The sequence below is a fragment of the Furipterus horrens genome, unplaced genomic scaffold (genome assembly GCF_987537825.1).
Source record: "Furipterus horrens unplaced genomic scaffold, mFurHor1.1.pri manual_scaffold_11, whole genome shotgun sequence".
Taxonomy (NCBI): Eukaryota; Metazoa; Chordata; class Mammalia; order Chiroptera; family Furipteridae; genus Furipterus; species Furipterus horrens.
This window is the reverse complement of record NW_028327181.1, coordinates 43,047,880-43,056,862: the sequence shown is the minus strand read 5'-3', so window position 1 is coordinate 43,056,862 and position 8,983 is coordinate 43,047,880. Positions and strand designations below refer to the sequence as shown.

Here is an 8,983-nt window from a genome sequence, read left to right as displayed (position 1 = left end):
ACAATACAAGTAAAGGACCTGGAACACAAGAAATTATATAGTCTCCTCCCTTCCCAGCCTTTACCCCTCCCCTCTCCTCCCTCTTCCCCCCTGCCTCTCTCTTCATTGTGTATATACACACATATTTTAATGAGGTGATATCTTAGTTCATTTGGGTTGTTATAACAAAATATCATAGACTGAGTGGCTTATGCACAACATTCAACATTATCACAGTTTTGGAAACTAGGAAGTCAAGACCAAGACCCAGCAGATTCATTGTCTGATGAGGGACTTCCTGGTTCACAGACTGCCGTCTTTTCATTTTATCCTCACATTCTGAAAGGGCAAGGGAGCTTTGTGGCCTCTTTTATAAGGGTACTGACACCACTCATGAGAGTTCTGCCATGATGACCTAATCACCTTTTAAAGGCCCCGCTTCCGAATACCATCACATTGGGATTAGGTTTCAACCTAATTTTTTTTGGGGGGGGGGCGGCACAAACATCCTTGTAATCTAATTGCAGTTTAAGTGGTGTTAAAGGATTTGTTGTTAGTTTTACTGAGAACTCTGGCCCTTTACATTTCAGTATTTGTTCTTTTTATACCTGGTGTTCAGTCTATATGTTTGCACAGTGACATGAAAATCTTGGAAGTTTTAGTGGCCTTTTTAAGTGTTTTTGGTTACCTGTAAACAAAATTTGACTGTTCTTATTGGTCCACTATCAATAAAGATGTTCATATATTTATTGTCAGAAACTTCTGTAAATTGCTTTTACATTCTCCTAATTTAAGCATATTTTAAGAGGAATAAAAAGACCAACCATAAAATACACTCATCATTCAGGAAACCAGTCACATTTCTAATTACTCATCTGGGCTTCACAACTTCTGGAGATGCAGATTGGGTAGTATCCTCTACAGTCCATGTATCTGTGAAAAGGTTAAAGAGTAGAGGAGGGCTGTTTCTATCAGAGTCCTTGGGCCAAGTACAGGCACCACTCACTTAGGGGAAATAGGGGAAAAAAGGAGAGAAGAATGAGCTTCATATAAAACATACATTTAAAACTAGGCAAGATAGGGTAAAAAACTTGATTTAGTGTAAATTTTAAATTACATCTGGCTTTCAGGAGGACAACGTAATATCACTGAAAGGTGTAAAATGGTGGTGTAAGAATACCAAAGATTATTCAAATTGTTGGCAATTAACTAGTTCAATTATCTATTAAAAGTCTCATAATTGTTTTATTTTCTCAGATGAGTTTTCACTTAAAAAAAAAAAAATACAACAGGACTCAGGTTGGAAGCTCTTTGTCCCTGCTTTCTCCTTTTCCTTACCTAATTCTTTTCTAGGCTCCCACTGAGCAGTTTTGGAATCCAGAGCCAAATGAGCTGTCCCTCACCATAGGTGTTTGCAAGGCGAAGGGGGTTCTGTGGTAATACAGCAGTCCCTCTCTATGTCGCGGTTCTCTTATCGCGGCCTCACTGTATCATGGGATTTAAAAAAATATATAATTATCGCGGATTTTCTGCTCTATCGTGGGATTTTGCAGTACTGTATATGTATGTTGTTAAAGTTACGTAGGTTCAAGAGCATAGAGTAAATGTGAGGTTCCTACTTCGTGGGGGGATCTAGAATGTAATACCCGCGATAAGTGAGGGAATGCTGTATGTACAATGTGACACCTGTGGATTACCTTGTGCTTACAGTTAATGTCCTCAAAAAAATGAGACATTTTCACTGAATTGTTCTTTATAGTATTCCCTCACTTATTGCAGGTATTACATTCTAGACCCCCCTGCAATCGTTGAAAGTCAGTGAAGTAGGAACCTTACATTTATTTTAGTATTTATATATATTTTAAGGCTTTATAAACCCTTCCCACACACTTATAAACTGTTCCCAGTCCCTTATTAACCATTCCCACTCCCTTATTAACCTTTTCCACACTTTTACAAGCAGTACTTATGTTAAACATATTCTACACTCTTAAACCTACGTAACTTTAACTACATACGTATACAGTACCGCAAAGTCCCGCGATATAGTGAAAAATCCGCGATAAATTATTAAATATATTTTTAAAAATCTCATGATACAGTGAGGCCGCGATAAGTGAACCGTGATATAGAGAGGGACTACTGTACATAAAATGTACAGTCCATTCACCCATAAACACACAATTATCATGTCAGACGTTCACATATCTGAGAAACCAAAGGGGTGAAACCTGACACTCAGACATTGCTAGATCAAGGACTGATTACCTCCATCTCTGCTCTGGTTTCCTGTGTATCAGCTATATTTTCATCAGTCTCCTCCAGTGATGATAAATCCCTCTGCTGGAAATTGCAGGTTAATATGGTTCTTGACGTTTGCAATCTCAAGGATACATCTTTGTAAATAGCTCCTGCAAAATCTCTAAGGCTACTTCTCAGCTTTGCTTGAGCCATGCTGATCAGTGAACCATTTACTGCTTTGTCTTGAGGTCCTTATTGACCAGGCCTGAATCAATGTAAATCCCTGGATTAGGGGAGGGTGAAGTTCACCCCCAAAAGAATTCCAGAAGTGCTGGGCAGGTAAAATAAACATGCTCACTGTAATTGAATGGCAAACTTCAGCATAAATGAAAACATCCAATCTCCTCCCCATCTTACTAAAAAAAGAAAAGAAAAATCTGTTTCCCAAAGATCAATGACAAAGCGACAGAAGGCCAAAACCTAAGAGAATATTCACAACACTGACACAACAGGGCTTCTGTGGGGATTACATGAGATGACGTGAAAATGCTTTGTAAAGCATGTTGCAGAGTTATATTATGATAGTAATAATTGTCTATTCTCCAAAGTCATGCTCTGGTATATGTACAAATATATATACCTCTCACCTGTGTGCCAATTCTTAATGCTAACTTGTGCTACCTGTCCACTGTGGGTTGGCAAGGAGTCTTTGCTCATCAATAGTTATGTTCCTAATGTGATAACAGAGCAGCCACTGTCTTAAACATTATTTTTGCCATACCAAAACCATGATTATTTTATCTATAGTTGACTATTCCAAATCTTATGATCCATGCATCTGATGTTGTAGTGACTTAAACTTACTGACTTATCCAGGAGCCTTAGTTTGTGAAAACCCATTTCAGGCAAGCTTAAACAAAAAGTTTACCATGATTAGAGAGCATAAGTATTAGATGTGGCATCAGATATGACTGCATTTAGGTGTTTAAAAGATGTCATGAGGCCAGTCTCTTGCTATTTTGGCTCTTTTCCTCCAAATTGGTTTTATTCTCAGGCAGGCATAATGGCAGAGATGGTCACTGGCAGCTTTGACTTGAATTATCTTGACAGATGTTGATTCCAGAGAAAAGAGTATTTCGTTGTTCATAGTGCCATTGAGAGTTGCAGGATGCATTCTGATGAAATGACTTGGCTCCTATACTCATCCTTAAACCAAGGGAATTGGGTACTCTGTGAAGGGCAGAAAAGAAGGGGTGAAGAGAAAACGTATTGAGCAGGAAAAAAAGAAAAAAGACAACTGAGAACTTATGCCTACCCTGTCAAAGGATAGAGACCGCATTTACTAAGATATTACAGAATGAGGGCATTCTGCCTTCTATAGACCTGGAAAGCAGTAGAGTGAGAAAACGAATAGTGGGAACATTAATTACTCATCCATCTTCAAGAGCTATAGTTTCTCTCAGATTTATGGCAACCAAAAGGTTGAAGAAGTTGGCTCTTCATTTCCAGGGATCTCATTTCAAAGAATTTCATGGGCACATGAACATAAACATTGAAACAAGGATTTGTCATGCTCTTCAGAAAAGGACAAACTTAGTGGATTGTAGCTCTTCTATTAGTTTCTAAGCCCTTATTTCCATCTTCTTTACATTTAGAGCCACATATATGCAGCAAGTCAGTTTCAGTCCCATTCTGTCATCTGTAATAGACATAAGTGAAAGTAGGAAAGGGAAATCCTCTGAGGTTTACCTGACGGTGGGGGAGTTTGACCACATCAGTGCCCAGATATCCTGAAGAGTAGGAGTCCTAAGAGGAGATAAATATGTGGGAAAGAGAAGGTGCTACATGAATTTTTTCCCCTGCAGTAAGATTAGAGAAAGATTGTCCATATTTTCCCCATCACTTAAGTAGGTTCTGAAATTAGCAAACCACTACAATGTCTCCGGCTCTGGCCTTCTCACTGGAACAATTCCTGGTGCTCGTTTGTGTGGCCTATTCATTGTGGATTGGCAGGAAGGTTCTCATCATCATAGTCACTCAGGGACCCAAGTTGGTGAAGCAGCACCATCTCAGATATTGCTGCCATGCTGGAAGAAAAGGAAGGATCTAGAATGTCTTGTCTGACAATTCATGTCACAATTTTATGCACCAGAACAAGTCATGTATGCCCATCCATCTTTTTATTGGGTGCTGGTCACATAGGCACCTTCTCTCTAAGATGTATCTAAACTCCAGACTTCCAGAAGGAAAGCAGGTGTTTAGCAAAAACCACATTGTTTGAACAAACAGGTTAGGCACAATGACCACTCTTTATCAGTCCTGGGAATGGGGGAAACCATCTAAAGTCAGAGTTCTTATATGCCAACCATATTCAACCTTGTCAGCAGGTGTTTCTAAAGATATCAGTCACAGGTTTGCTATATTAACTCTTAGGCACATTTTTTTGTCATTGTTGTTCCAAAATAGTCTTTGAACCACTCATATTAATCACAACACTTTGCTAACCAAAATAATTAACTAGGATATATGTGATCGAGAACTCTGTTATACACAAGCAATTTGGCATATGAGCAAAGATCACAAACACATAATTATGACGCCAGTCTCAGACATCCCTTTTACACTTAACATGGCAAAAGTGAACACATATTTGTATGTATAGATATATATGTGTACTTATTTTCCCTAGCTCTGTCCAGGAAAAGGGGCTAGAAGCAAACGCCTGAGTTGCAATGAGCTGAGATCTTGATTTCTGATATTATTCTCCACTAGAAGGAACCAGGGTTCCTCACAGAGATGGCTGATTCCAGGTTACTGCAGTTGCGCTAAGAGCCTGAAACATTTCATTTTAGAAAATAAGGCAGTACTCAAAAAATGATGAGTAGGTCACAAAGACAAAGGAGCCACCTTAAACTAGCCCTCACTGAGCAAACCTGGGACAATTTGAGCACCAAAACAATTAAGGCAGTAATGAATTATTAAAACATTAAAAAATATAGTACATGAGTTCACATTGATAATCAGAAATAAATAAATAAGCAAAGAAGAAGAGAGGGCCCTTGCTTGCTTATTTTTGCAGCATTTTGGTGGGTGCAAACTGATTAAAATGGTGCTGAAAAGTCACTGTTTTGCAGCCATCACGATAAAGATTCTGGCAAGAATCATCCATGGATGATAAACCTAAGGGGACATTTTGATGAGGAGCAGGATATTTGCATAGCATTAAAGTATCTTCATAGATTACTTGTTACAGTTAGAAAATAATTATATATATGGGAAACACCTTGATTGCATGATTAAAATTAACATAATGAACAAGGGGTAGGTGGCAATTATGTGCCTCAGATTTGATCCCATGAGAAAGACACAACATAATGTGATATTAGGGAGTGCATAACTGGAATTTAGTCACTAGGAAACATTCAACAAACCCCAAAATGAGGATTACTAAAAATGAAAGGACTGCATTCTCCAAAAATGTTAATGTCATGTGGCAGTGGCAGGGGCAGTGGCTGGCCACCAAGGTAAAGTGTGGGCCCAAGGCCCCGCATCTCAGCTGCCACTGCATGAGCATGGCCTGTGCCACAGCCACCTCTACCACCTCTTCTGAGAAATCCAGGAAACTGCAGGAGATCTGCACCTCCATGCAGACCTGTGAGGAGTGCCAGAGCAGCGCGTGGGGACTGGATGGACAGAAGAGAAGAAGAAATTGATCAGAGATTTTGATGAGAAGTAAGAGGAAGCAAATGAAATGCTGGTGGGGATGGAAGAGGACCTACTTATGCACCCCTATCTTTCTGTAGCCGTGATGTCTAGGCTTTGAACCTACCAGAAGGACCTTGCCAAACTCCACTGGGAAATGAGAAGCACACCTTTGACAGCCACACCTGGAGAAATATGGCACATACACTGTGAGGATGAACATACGACTCAGCTACAGTGTCAAAGGGCATTGCCTTTGCAAGGCAATGGCAGCCTGAACTGGCCCACCCAGAGTACTTAGCGTTCTCATCAGATGGCCACAGAGGCTTGCCAGATTGGCTCAGGAATCACAGGAGAGCTGGGGGAGCAAAGTGACCAGTTGGAATTAACCAAGGATAGGCTGATAAACACAAGTGAAAACTTGACCAGAAGTCAGAAGATTCTCTGGTCAATGTCCATAGAAGTAACAACCAACAAGCTGCTATTTTCCATTGTCATCCAACTGGAGGTAGCTGTCCTGGCAGGCCTGGCTTATTACAGGTTCTTTCACAAGTATTGACTTCCTTCAGGGAAGGGCTTGTGGACCAGAACTTTGACCCTGTGAATGAATGGTGTTAGAAATGTGAATAAGCATATCGCTGCTGTGAGCTAATGGTCCAAGGATGCACTGTGTAGCCAGACTGTGGGAAGAAAGAGGGAAGGCAGAAAACCAGTTAAATGTGAAGGAACAGCAACAAGACCAGTGTGATATACCAAGGTAATAAATGCTGTTTATGACTTCTTTATATTAAAAAAAAAAATAATGTCATAAAAGACAGAAAGATTGAATACCTGTCCTACATTAAAAGAGAATAAAGAGAACTGAATTCAACATATGGTCCTTGACTGGATCCTATATGAGAGGGAAAATACTATAGAGGTCACTATTGGTTCAGTTTTTCAAAATTGTGATATGAGCAATCGAGTGGGTAAAATATTGCATCAATGTTAAATTCACCAATGTTCATAACTATGTCATGGTTATGTAAAAATAATATCTTTATTATTAAGAAATGCACATTGAAGTATTTAGGGGTATAAAAGTATAATGTATGCCAATTTTTTTCTCAAAAAAAATTGAGAAAAATGTGTGTATGTAGAGAGAACAAATGGTAAAAAAGAATAAAATGTTAACAATAAGTGAATCTGACAAATAGGAACATGGATATCTACTTCTAATGCACCTTTTCTGTAAGTTTCAGGCTATTTTCAAATAAAACAATTTTAAAGAAACAGATACATTAACATGATCCCAAGTCAGATGCATTCTATAACATATAAAAATAAGAGTCAAAAGGTATACATAATATAAATATGTTAAATGACTCTTTTTTCTATTTTACTTAAAACCTATCTAAGTATTCAAAGATTGTCTATTAAAATATATATATATATATATATATATATATATATATATATATATATATATATTGCCCCAGCTGGGTAACTCGGTTGGAACATCATCCTAATACACCAGGTTACAGCTTTTATCCCCAGTCAGAGCACATACAAGAAGCAACTAATGAATGCATAATATATTTCCAAAATATATAAAGAACTTATACAACTCAATACTGGGAAGACAAACAACCCAATAAAATAATGGGCAAAGGACCTATATAGACACTTTTCCAAAAAAGACATACAAATGGCCAATAGACATGTGAAAAGATTCTCAATGTCACTAATCAGAGAGATGCAAATCAATTCCACAATGAGATGTCACCTCACACCTGCTAGATTGACTACCATCAATAAATCAACAAGCAACAGGTGCTGGCGAGGATGTGAAGGGAAGTGGACTCTGATGCCCTGCTGGTGGGAGTGCAGGCTGGTGCAGCTACTGTGTAAAACAGTGTGGAGTTTCCTCAGAAAACTAAAAATGGAACTGCTATTTGTCTCAGCAACCCCACTTCTGGGACTATATCCTAAGGATCCCAACACACCGATTAGAAAGAATATATGCACCTTATATTCATAGCAGCATTATTTACAATAGTCAAGATCTATAAACAGCCTGGGTGCTAATCAATAGACGAGTGGATATAAGAGATATGGTACATTTACACAGGAATACTACCCAGCTATAAAAAAGATGGAACTCTTATTCTTTGCGACAGCATGGGCCAACCTGGAGAATATGATGCTACGTGAAACAAGCCAGTCATAGAAAGACTAATACCATATGATCTCACTCATATGTAGAATCTTATGAACAAAATAAACTGACAAAGTAAGACCAGAGGCATGGATAGAAACAGCCTGACAGATCTCAGAGTAGAGGGGTCAGGGGACTGGAAGAGACTAGCTGAAGAACATATATGCATGTATGCATGGCCCATGGGCACAGACAACAATGTGGTGAAGGCTGGGTAGAGGGGGGCAAGAGGAGAAAAATTGTACAACATCTGAATATTGTCAACAGTAAAAACAAAATAAAATAAGGATAAAAATTAAAAAATTAAATGAGAAAGTAATCTCATTTTACTTTTAAGCAATTCCCAGGATTGTGCAGAACTATGAATATCATGATTTCTACTGTGGCCATTAAGACAAGAAGAGATGTAATAATTAGAACTCTCTTAAACTGATGATTGAATTGCATATTGGTCAAACATCTTTGGAAAGCTTTTATTGACATCATTTAAATCTGAACACATGCAGTCGCTATGACCAAGCTATTTTATTTGTAGGTCTATACTTAACTAAAATATCTGTGCATGTGAACCAAAAGAAACTAACAAGGGTCATAATTCCATTATTGCTAATAGCCCCAAACTGGAAATAAGCCAAATGTCCATCAACAACAGAACTGATCAATGTGGTATATTCATACAAAGAATACCATAGAGCAGGAAAAATGAATGAATTTCTCCATGATAGAGCAGTTGCCAGATGGGTGAATGCCACAGATATAATGCCAAAGAAAAAAGTCAGACACAGAATAATTCCTACTGTATGGTTCTAAATACACAAATTTATATATAACACGATACTAATCTGTATTATTAAAGACTAGATT

The 8,983-nt window shown here is 38.3% G+C and overlaps 1 pseudogene; it reads left to right on the top strand.

The window, feature by feature from the left end:
• Nucleotides 1-5,657: 5,657 nt before the first annotated feature.
• Nucleotides 5,658-6,519, top strand: LOC149997405 (vesicle transport through interaction with t-SNAREs homolog 1B pseudogene; annotated as a pseudogene).
• Nucleotides 6,520-8,983: the final 2,464 nt, after the last annotated feature.